Genomic DNA, 12,347 nt, shown 5'->3' on the forward strand with positions numbered 1-12,347 from the left:
CTGTGTGGACAAAAAGGGCACTGGAGTGAGGATTGTGATTGATGTGCCCTTTGCATACAGCCAGGGCATTGGAAGAGGGAATGCCCCAGATGCCAGAGAGCGAAGGGGGCCCCTCGGCTATTGATGGCTTTGCAATCAGAAGACTGAAGGGGCCCAAAGCCGAAAGTGGCTCTGCCTAGACATACCAACTACATAACTAATGTTGAGCCTTGGGTGGTCATTGATGTGGCGGGCCACTTGATAGAATTTCTTATAGACACTGGTGCAACCTTCTCGGTCTTAACCCAAAGGATTGGAAACCTTAGCAATCATAAGGAATATGTAATTGGGTTGTCAGGGAAGAGACACAGGCACACTTTCCTGGAACCCCTTTTGTGCAAGAACAATGGCCAGCTGTTTTTACATTCCTTTCTGTTTGTGCCTGACTGTCCCATCCCTTTAGTGGTAAGTGATTTATTAACTATGTTAGGGGCCACTCTGTTTCTTGGGGGCAAGGGAACCACCCTCATCACCAAGTGGTTCTAACAAAAAGCAAAAAGGAACAGATAAAATCTGAAGCTAAAATAGAAGCCATAGTAGACCCTGGAATGTGGAATATCGAGGTTCTGGGCTTAGCCAAAGATATCCAGCTGGTGATTATTAAGTAAAAAGGGTTACATAGTGTCTAAATATAAGGTACAAATTTCTTAAACCTAGGGAAGATCCTCAAAAATGTTTGTAAGTAGATTATCAAAATAGGAGGCCACTGGTCTGATTAAACCGACCATAGCTGATATTCAGAGCCTGATAGGAATTTTGGAAGAGGCCTTCTCCCCTAAGCTAAATGAGGAAAAGTAAAACTTTCCAACATAGGTGAATGGGTATGTCAGTCCTTCAATATCATTGAGGTACCCACCCAATTCTTTGACAAAGAAAAAAAAAACTGTCCTTGTCTTACAAATGTAGTCTTTATAGGACCAGAGGAGTGGCTCCAAAAATAATCCAACACCCACCAATCCTTTTACCACTCCTCAAACCTCCCTTATTTATCTTAAGAGGCTTGTAAATATTAAACAAAGGGGAAACAAAGTCATCCTAGGAGGAACTTGCCTGTACCTTTGAGATGCAAATGTCCTATCTGGTCTTCTCAGGAACTCTTCTCTCTGCCATCTTTTTAAACTGCAAATTTTGAAAAGAGGGTAAAGTAATTTAGAACTTGACTTGTCAAGGATAAATAGAAATCTTAAGTGTCTTGTCTGTAAACACTAGTAAAAAGGATTTAGCCATCTAGGTAGGCGACCTTGATTTGTTCCATCTGCTAGAAGCCCAATTTGAATCCAACCCCTTGTAACTGATGGCTTTTATGTTGTACCTGACTTAGGGCTGAAATTTTGGAATGGGAACTATGAGGCCTCTGTGTTTGTTTGTGTGTTCATATGTATCTATATGTGCGTTGTAGGTATATGGTATTGCCAAAAATTAATTCGTAAAAGAGCTCTACTTAACTGGTTTTTAAAAATTAAGCCCTTATGTAAATACTCAGAAATAGAAAACAATCTGGCCAGAATAAATTTCAGGTTCATGTCATCTGGAAAATATTCAATACTAAACTGATATCTGATATTGAAGGTGGCTTAAGCTTGTTGGTTTGATTAATATAGACATGTTAGAGTCATCAATGCTAACTATATTACTTCTGTTGTACCTAGGTTTATTAGAGGTCAAATAAGACCTTATTCTATCTGTTACAAATTTGTCAACAAGAAAAGTAACTCAATGTGAAAAAAACTTTTAAGAAAAGTAAGATATGTGTTTTTAGTAAGAGAAGGTGTGAAGAATGAAAAATACTGAAAAGAGTTACGCATGATCAGGATTTTCTAAGATTGGATTGAACTTAGTTGGGTAAATGGATTTTGTTAGGAATGGGCTAGAACAAGACTGGATTTGGTTTCTTCCTCCAAAGTATTCTTGAAATGTTGCTTTTAACAACAGATTGTGTGAGTTTCTTTGCCTTTAAGTGACTTGTATTTGCTTTTGAGATCTTTTGTAACTTTGGTTAAGGAATAAGTATTGTCTCACAGTGACCTATGATCTTATTTGACCAAGTGTTTTAAAACTTTTTGACAAACTTCCCAAATATCAAATTTTAATTAAGCTTCTTTTGATTTCCAGCTAACTTTAGGGTACTTTATAGGTCCCCTGAGGTATCTTAAAGAGAAATATATAACTAGGATTATTTGGTATGTTAAATGTAATCATTCGTAATTCTGGTTATTGTGACCAAGTTTCTTTATCAATTACACTGTAATGAGATGTTTAACCATGCCTTTTAAGTCTTTTGTCATTTATAGATATTTTTGTACTCAGATGCTGTTACAAAGAGTGCTTCATCATCAAGGAGATTCATAGAAAGGCTATGGAAACAATTACAACAGTTCCACACCAAGATGATGGCTATGTGAGGATTCCAGCCCATACTGACATAAAACAAGGAGCTGCCCGGCCCCTGGGGCCCCTAGATCAGGCATCCAGAGATTTTTACTCCCTGACAGACAAGGTCGATGCCCCTACTCAGCCTTGAAGCAGTTACGGAAGACAGACCATCACCCTTCTGCTTCCCATAAGAATATGGGAGTAAAATCTCTGAGGGGGGAATAAAACAGGAGGGAAGGAGGCAGGGCACAACCTTTGAAAGAATGACATAGCCCGAGGACATGACATAAACTGATCAGAACCAAATGGGTCTAAGATGGCGGACAAGTCAACTTCCACTAGACCTTGAGCCTCAGTATACACTCACATCAGCAAGCTAAATGACACACCCACAGGCGCCATGACAGTTCCAAGACCGACCATAATGATCAAAAAGTGGGCGGTGGCCCAACTCCTGGAAATCCCTGCCCCTTCCTAAAATAGCTGGATACTCCTCCAGCTATTTTAGCCTATGAAAATAGCACTCATTAGCCTATGAAATTACCCAGTTCTAAAAAAACTGACAACCCCATAACCTGGTGCCTTTCTCACTTTCTAGATGGCCCATACTCTGTCTGTGGAGTGTTTCTCTCTAAATAAATCCACTTCTTACCTATCAAAAAAAAAAAAATGTAAACACTTTAATATACCTCCCCCAAATCTATCTGATTCTGAACAATCATAATTCCTAGACAATTCTAAATAAATAAAAATGTTAGGATACGTTGAGTAGTCTTTCATTTTTAACATAAAGAGGCACACCATTTTTACTACCAGAAAATCAGTTTCTCCCTGAACCTCCTAAAATATTAAATATTTAGAGATTCTCCTCTTCAAAAGCGCCCACATGTCTCTGTCTAGCCCTCATTCTGTCATTGCAAACACCCTCTCATTACCTGCCTCCAACCCCCCAAACATCCATACCCATGCTTGGTCGGCCTCTGAAAACCAACTTTGCTTCTAGACAGTCAAGGATTCCTGGAGGAAAGGTAACTATTGGGTGACCTCAGTTCCCCTTCCCACTGGCAGAGGCAGCACAGTACACTGACTAAGCCCCAGGGTCAGTCTACCTGGGTTTGCTTGCTGGTTGGAGAATACATGTAACCCCTCAATAACCATCTGACCCTGGGCAAGTTACTCAACATCTCTGAGTCTTTTACCTCCTCTGTGCCACAGGGATGACAGTCATAATACCTTACTTATCATGCAGTTATGAGCTAAAATGAGGGAACATGTGGAAAGCATATAGAACAGTGCTTGGCACAAAGTAAATGCCCAATAGGTACTAGCTATTTTTTACTGTTGTCACTGTGCCCTCTTTGATCCTAGATGACTCTTTCCTCTCCACTCTATCTCAGGTTTGCCTCACCTCATAACCAAATTTCTGCCATGATTTGAGGCTAGGACTATGGAAATACAGTAAACATTAGGGAAGATTTCAAGAAGGCAATGACATTAAAGTTGGACAATAAAAAATTTCTTTCTATTTGAGTGCTTATCAGAAAATTGGAAAAGGAAGAAATTAAAGAATTGCATAATCCCCTTAAAATTCTTTATAGATCAATCAGGGTCCCTTCAACTTCCTTCTATATATTCTCAGATGGGTATATTTAGTTCTCTCTCTCCCCACCCCAATATGTCACGTCTTCCCAACCTTGTTTATTTGTCAGAGCTTTCCCCCTAACTTTATCTTTTCTAAACCTTCTCAGCCCAAAGGCATGCCACGTGCCAGCTACAGTAACACCAGGGCTTAGCAGAGCAGAGTTACACATCCAAATTTTCCTGAGCCCTCTATTCCTAAGAATACGAGTAACTTTGAAGAAACCACACACTAGACTTTAGTTAGGCAAAAATAAAATAAAATAGCTTATTGGACCCAAACTGCTTTTTATTTGTGCCATTTCTGTCAGTGTCACACATAAATTTTAATTATAAGAGTTAAGGAACAACTGTCAGGAAGACAGACTAAAAGTAACAGGGCTGCTGTAGGTTATGAATGTTGTTCACTGCACAAAGGCAACCAGCTGAGGGGTTAGTGGGGCCTGAAATCCAGCTTCTCACTCAAAAAGCCATGCATCCTGGGACACGTGGAATTTACTCAGAAGGGACATATTTTTCTACTTCATACAAAGACACCATATGGGCTAGGAGTGGTTACATACAGGGTTATTTAGTAAATAAGCCAATATATTGAGGATAACGGGACCCAGATTTCTCACTGTCAGAGAAAAGAGTTTCAAATATGGAGAGGGTGTTGGGTTGGTGGATGTATCAATGTGAACTCATGACATTTAATATAGATCGATATAATTTATGTGAGTCTGTGAAGGTGTGTAAATGAATACATTTCCTAGCTACTTCCACCAAGTGGTCTAGAATCCATGATATACCAGTAGCAATGATCATATTAATATTCTCTGAAAAAAGGAATCAGAGCCCATTGGAAGGATAGAGGATTCCAGGGCTAGGACAACGAAAGTACAAGATGAGCCAGGAACATCTTGTGGTTCTAGAAAGTAAGAAAGTGCTCAAAAATCTTGGGAAGGGCTTCCCTGGTGGTGCTGTGGTTGAGAATCTGCCTGCTAATGCAGGGGACACGGGTTCGAGCCCTGGTCTGGGAAGATCCCACATGCCATGGAGCAACTAGGCCCGTGAGCCACAACTACTGAGCCTGCGCATCTGGAGCCTGTGCTCCGCAACAAGAGAGGCCGCGATAGTGAGAGGCCCGCACACCGCGATGAAGAGTGGCCCCCGCTTGCCACAACTAGAGAAAGCCCTCGCACAGAAACGAAGACCCAACACAGCCAAAAAAAAAATCTTGGGAACATGTCAAAATTACAGAAGGCCAGCTTGAAAGGATTCCCTCCTTCCACCTGTCTCTAGTCTCCCAAACACCCATACCCATGCTTGCCAAAATCAGGGAAAATATGAGCATCAAAATAAGTATGGACAATCAAAGATTATAACACATTAAATAAAATTATAATCTATTAATTCATACTGGCACAAACAAATGAATGAATAAAATATAAATGGGAAAGAGGGAAAAACTGTACCTTAAAATAGAATACCAACTAATAAATATAGAATAATAAAAGTTAGAAAATTGTCATTTGGTAACTATCAGAGTAATAATTCAGGCAAAATGATCAATGGATGTTTAAATTAATGGGTGAAAATTTAATGGGGAACAGGATATTTCATCCCAAGGTATCACCCCATAAAATATTTATCAGTTAGTGAATACAAAATACTTATTCATTGTTAACGACAAAATCACTATTAATTAATCTTTTTTTAACATCTTTATTGGAGTATAATTGTTTTACAATGGTGTGTTAGTTTCTGCTTTATAACAAAGTGAATCAGCTATACACATACATATATCCCCATATCTCCTCCCTCCTGCGTCTCCATCCCATCCTCCCAATCCCACCCCTCTAGGTGGTCACAAGGCACCGAGCTGATCTCCCTGTGCTATGCAGCTGCTTCCCACTAGCTATTTTATATTTGGTGGTGTATATATGTCCATGCCACTCTCTCACTTCGTCCAAGCTTACACTTTCCCATCCCCCTGTCCTCAAGTCCATTCTCTACGTCTGCATCTTTATTCCTGTCCTGCCCTTAGGTTCTTCAGAACTTTTTTTTTTTAGATTCCATATATATGTGTTAGCATGCAGTATTTGTTTTCCTCTTTCTGACTTACTTCACTCTGTATGACAGACTCCAAGTCCATCCATCTCACTACAAATAACTCAATTTCGTTTCTTTTTATGGCTGAGTAATATTCCATTGTATATATGTGCCACATCTTCTTTATCCTTTCATCTGTCGATGGACACTTAGCTTGCTTCCATGTCCTGGCTATTGTAAATAGAGCTGCCATGAACATTGTGGTACATGAGTCTTTTTGAATTATGGTTTTCTCAGGGTATATGCCCACTAGTGGGATTTGCTGGGTCATATGGTAGTTCTATTTTTAGTTTTTTAAGGAACCTCCATACTGTTATCCATAGTGGCTGTATCAATTTACATTCCCACCAACAGTGCAAGAGTGTTCCCTTTTCTCCACACCCTCTCCAGCATTTACTGTTTGTAGATTTTCTGATGATGGCCATTCTGACCAGTGTGAGGTAATACCTCATTGTAGTTTTGATTTGCATTTCTCTGATGATTAGTGATGTTGAGCATCCTTTCATGTGTTTGTTGGCAATCTGTATATCTTCTTTGGAGAAATGTCTATTTAGGTCTTCTGCCCATTTTTGGATTGGGTTGTTTGTATTTTTGATATTGAGCTGCATGAACTTCTTGTAAATTTTGGAAATTAACCCTTTGTCAGTTGCTCCATTTGCAAATATATTCTCCCATTCTGAGAGTTGTCTTTTCATCTTCTTTATGGTTTCCTTTGCTGTGCAAAAGCTTTTACGTTTCATTAGGTCCCATTTGTTTATTTTTGTTTGTATTTCCATTTCTCTAGGAGGTGGGGCAAAAAGGATCTTGCTGTGATATATGTCATAGAGTGTTCTGCCTATGTTTTCCTCTAAGAGGTTTATAGTGTCTGGCCTTACATTTAGGTCTTTAATCCATTTTTAGTTTATTTTTGTGTATGTGTTAGGGAGTGTTCTAATTTCAATCTTTTACACATAGTTGTCCAGTTTTCCCAGCACCACTTATTGAAGAGGCTGTCTTTTCTCCATTGTATATTTTTACTTCCTTTATCAAAGATAAAGTGACCATATGTGCGTGGGTTTATCTCTGAGCTTTCTATCCTGTTCCATTGATCTATATTCTGTTTTGCTGCCAGTACCATACTGTCTTGATTACTGTAGCTTTGTAGTATAGTCTGAAGTCCGGGACCCTGATTCCTCCAGCTCCGTTTTTCTTTCTCAACATTGCTTTGGCTATTCTGGGTCTTTTGTGTTTCCATACAAATTGAGAAATTTTTTGTTCTAGTTCTGTGAAAAATGCCATTGGTAGTTTGGTAGGGATTGCACTGAATCTGTAGATTGCTTTGGGTAGTATAGTCATTTTCACAACGTTGCTTATTCAAATCCAAGAACATGGTATATCTCTCCATCTGTTGGTATCATCTTTAATTTCTTTCATCAGTGTCTTATAGTTTACTGCATACAGGTCTTTTATCTCCTTAGGTATGTTTATTCCTAGGTATTTTATTCTTTTTGCTGCAATGGTATATGGGAGTGTTTCCTTATTTTCTCTTTTATATTTTTCATCATTAGTGTATAGGAATGCAAGAGATTTCTGCACATTAATTTTGTATCCTGGTACTTTACCAAATTCTTTGATTAGCTCTAGTAGTTTTCTGCTAGCATCTTTAGGATTCTCTATGTATAGTATAATGTCATCTGTAAACAGTGACAGTTTTACTTTTTTCCGATTTGGATTCTTTTTATTTCTTTTTCATCTCTGATTGCTGTAGCTAAAACTTCCAAAACTATGTTGAATAATATTGGTGAGAGTGGGCAACCTTGTCTTGTTCCTGATCTTAGTGGAAATGGTTTCAGTTTTCCTCCACTGAGAACAATGTTGGCTGTGGGTTTGTCATATATGGCCTTTATTATGTTGAGGTAAGTTTCCTCTATGCCTACTTCCTAGAAGGTTTTTTTTTTTTTAATTTTTTTTTAAACTTGGGTTTATTTATTTATTTATTTTTATGGCTGTGTTGGGTCTTCGTTTCTGTGTGAGGGCTTTCTCTAGTTGCGGCAAGTGGGGGCCATTCTTCATCGCAGTGCACGGGCCTCTCATTATCGTGGCCTCTCTTGTTGCGGAGCACAGGCTCCAGACGCGCAGGCTCAGTAATTGTGGCTCATGGGCCCAGTTGCTCCACGGCATGTGGGATCTTCCCAGACCAGGGCTCGAACCCGTATCCTCTGCATTGGCAGGCAGATTCTCAACCACTGCGCCACCAGGGAAGCCCCTTAGAAGGTTTTTATCATAAATGGGTGTTGAATTTTGTCAAAAACTTTTTCTGCATCTATTGAGGTGATCATGTGGTTTTTATCCTTCAGTTTGTTAATATGGTGTATCACATTGATTCATTTGCATATATTAAAGAATCCTTGCATTCTTGGGATAAACCCCACTTGATCAAGGTGTCTGATCCTTTTAATGTGCTGTTGGATTCTGTTTTCTACTATTTGGTTGAGGATATTTGCATCTATGTTCATCAGTGATACTGGCCTGTAGTTTTCTTTTTTTGTGACATCTTTGTCTGGTTTTGGTATCAGGGTGATGTGGCCTCATAGAGTGAGTTTGGGATTGTTCTTCCCTCTGCTATATTTTATAAGACTTTAAGAAGGATAGGTGTTAGCTCGTCTCTAAATGTTGATAGAATTCACCTGTGAAGCCATCTGTTCCTGGGCTTTTGTTTGTTGAAAGATTTTTAATCACAGTTTCAATTTTAGTGCTTGTGATTGGTCTGTTTATATTTTCTATTTCTTCCCGGTTCAGTCTCAGAAGGTTGTGCTTTTCTAAGAATTTGTCCATTTCTTCCAGGTTGCCCATCTTATTGACATATAGTTACTTGTAGTAATCTCTCATGATCCTATGTATTTCTGCAGTGTCAGTTGTTACTTCTTTTTCATTTCTAATTCTATTGATTTGAGTCTTCTCCTTTTTTTTCTTGATGAGTCTGGCTACTGGTTTATCAATTTTGTTTATCTTCTCAAAGAACCAGCTTTTAGTTTCACTGATCTTTGCTATCATTTCCTTCATTTCTTTCTGATCTGATCTTTATGATTTCTTTCCTTCTGCTAACTTTGAGGTTTTTTTGTTCTTCTTTCTCTAACTGCTTTAGGTGTAAGGTTAGGTTGTTTATTTGAGATGTTTCTTGTTTCTTAAGGTAGGATTGTATTGCTATAAACTTCCCTCTTAGAATGCTTTTGCTGCATCCCATAGGTTTTGGTTCATTGTGTTTTCATTGTCATTTGTTTCTAGGTATTTTTGGATTTCCTCTTTGATTTCTTCAGTGATCTCTTGGTTATTTAATAGTGTATTGTTTAGCCTCCATGTGTTTGTATTTTTTACAGATTTTTTTCCTGTAATTGATATCTAGTCTCATAGCGTTGTTGTCGGAAAAGATACCAGATACGATTTCAATTTTCTTAAATTTACCAAGGCTTGATTTGTGACCCAAGATATGATCTGTCCTGTAGAATGTTCCATGAGCACTTGAGAAGAAAGTGTATTCTGTTGTTCTTGGATAGAATGTCCTATAAATATCAATTAAGTCCATCTTGTTTAATGCACCATTTAAAGCTTGTGTTTCCTTATTTATTTTCATTTTGGATGATCTGTCCATTGGTGAAAGTGGGGTGTTAAAGTTCCCTCCTATTACTGTGTTACTGTCGATTTCCCCTTTTATGGCTGTTAGCATTTGCCTTATGTACTGAGGTGCTCCGACGTTGGGTGCATAAATATTTACAATTGTTATATCTTCTTCTTGGATTGATCCCTTGATCATTCTGTAGTGTCCTTCTTTGTCTCTTGTAATAGTGTTTATTTTAAAGTCTATTTTGTCTGATATGAGAATTGCTACTCCAGCTTTCTTTTGATTTCCATTTGCATGGAATATCTTTTTCCATCCTCTCACTTTCAGTCTGTATGTCCCTAGGTCTGAAGTAGATCTCTTGTAGACAGCATATGTACGGGTCTTGTTTTTGTATCCATTCAGCCAGTCTATGTCTTTTGCTTGGAGCATTTAATCCATTTACATTTAAGGTTGTTATCCATATGTATGTTCCTGTTACCATTTTCTTAATTGTTTTGGGGTTTGTTATTTTAGGTCTTTTCCTTCTCTTGTGTTTCCTGCCTAGAGAATTCCTTTAGCATTCGTTGTAAAGCTGGTTTGGTAGCACTGAATTCTCTTAGCTTTTGCTTGTCTGTTAAGGTTTTAATTTCTCCTTCGAATCTGAATGAGATCCTTGCTGGGTAGAGTAATCTTGGTTGTAGGTTTTTCCCTTTCATCACTTTAAATACGTCCTGCCACTCCCTTCTGGCTTGCAGAGTTTCTGCTGAAAGTTCAGCTGTTAACCTTATGGGGATTCCTTTGTATGTTATTTGTTGTTTTTCCCTTGCTGCTTTTAATATTTTTTCTTTGATAGTTTGATTAATATGCGTCTTGATAGTTTGATTAATATGTGTCTTGGCATGTTTGATAGTTTGATTAATATGTGTCTTGGCATGTTTTTCTCTTGAGTTTATCCTGTATGGGACTCTCTGCGCTTCCTGGACTTGATTGACTATTTCCTTTCCCATATTAGGGAAGTTTCAACTATAATCTCTTCTAATATTTTCTCAGTTCCTTTCTTTTTCTCTTCTTCTTCTGGGACCCCTACAATTTGAATGTTAGTGCGTTTAATGTTGTCCCAGAGGTCTCTGAGATTGTCCTCAATTCTTTTCGTTCTTTTTCCTTTACTCTGCTCGGCAGTAGTTATTTCCACTATTTTATCTTCCAGGTCACTTATCCGTTCTTCTGCCTCAGTTATTCTGCTCCTGATCCCTTCTAGAGAATTTTTAATTTCATTTATTGTGTTGTTCATCACTGTTTGTTTGCTCTTTAGTTCTTCTAGGTCCTTGTCGAACGTTTTTTGTATTTTCTCCATTCTATTTCCAAGATTTTGGATCACCTTTACTATCATTATTCTGAATTCTTTTGCAAGTACACTGCCTATTTCCTCTTCATTTGTTTGGTCTGGTGGGTTTTTACCTTGCTCCTTCATCTGCTGCGCATTTCTCTGTCTTCTCATTTTGCTTAACTTTCTGTGTTTGGGGTCTCCTTTTCACAGGCTGCAGGTTCATAGTTCCCATTGTTTTTGGTGTCTGCCCCCAGTGGGTAAGGTTGGCTCAGTTGGCTGTGTAGGGTTCCTGGTGTAGGGGACTGGTGCCTGTGTTCTGGTGGCTGAGGCTGGATCTTGTCTTTCTGGTGGGCAGGACCATATCTGGTGGTGTGTTTTGAGGTGTCTGTGAACTTATTATGATTTTAGGCAGCCTCTCTGCTAATGGGTGGGGTTGTGTTCCTGTCTTGCTAGTTGTTTGGCATGGGGTGTCCAGCACTGTAGCTTGCTGGTCGTTGAGTGGAGCTGGGTCTTAGCATTGAGATGGAGATCTCTGGGAGAGCTTTTGCCGTTTTATATTACATGGGGCTGGGAGGTCTCTGGTGGGTCAATGTCCTGAAATTGGCTCTCCCACCTCAGAGGCTCAGGATTGACACCCAGCTGGTGCACCAAGACCCTGTCAGCCACACGGCTCAGAAGAAAAGTGAGAAAAAGAAAGAAAGAAAGAATGGAAAAATAAAATAAAGTTATTAAAATAAAGAATTTTTAAAAATATTAAAAATAAAAAAGTAATTTCAAAAAAAGAAAGAAAGAAGAGAGCAACCAAACCAAAAAACAAATCCACCAATGATAACAAGCACTGAAAACTATACCCAAAAAAAACCCCCAAAAATGGACAGAGAGAACCCTAGGACAAATGGTAAAAGCAAAGCTATACAGACAAAACCACACAAAGAAGCATACACATACACACTCAGAAAAAGAGAAAAAGGAAAATAAATATATATATATATAAAATAAAAAGGAAGAGAGCAACCAAATCAATAAACAAATCTACCAATGATAATAAGCTCTAAATACTAAACTAAGATAAACATAAAAACAGAAACAAATTAGATCCAGAAAGCAAATCCCAAGTCTACAGTTGCTCCCAAAGTCCACCACCTCAATTTTGGATGATTCCTTGTCTCTTCAGGTATTCCACAGATGCAGGGTACATCAAGTTGATTGTCGAGACTTAATCCGCTGCTCCTGAGGCTGCTGGGAGAAATTTCCCTTTCTCTTCTTTGTTCGCACAGCTCCTGGGGTTCAGCTTTGGAT

At 38.6% G+C, this 12,347-nt stretch overlaps 1 long non-coding RNA gene across 1 annotated transcript; it reads left to right on the forward strand.

Annotated features, from left to right (window-relative positions):
- Positions 1-7,845: 7,845 nt before the first annotated feature.
- On the forward strand, positions 7,846-12,050 carry LOC309634311. Its single transcript, XR_014247968.1, has 2 exons — positions 7,846-8,070; positions 8,398-12,050. It is a non-coding gene; the product is annotated as an uncharacterized lncRNA (long non-coding RNA).
- Positions 12,051-12,347: the final 297 nt, after the last annotated feature.

Source organism: Balaenoptera borealis (genome assembly GCF_965194805.1).
Source record: "Balaenoptera borealis genome assembly, chromosome: 8".
Lineage (NCBI taxonomy): Eukaryota > Metazoa > Chordata > Mammalia > Artiodactyla > Balaenopteridae > Balaenoptera > Balaenoptera borealis.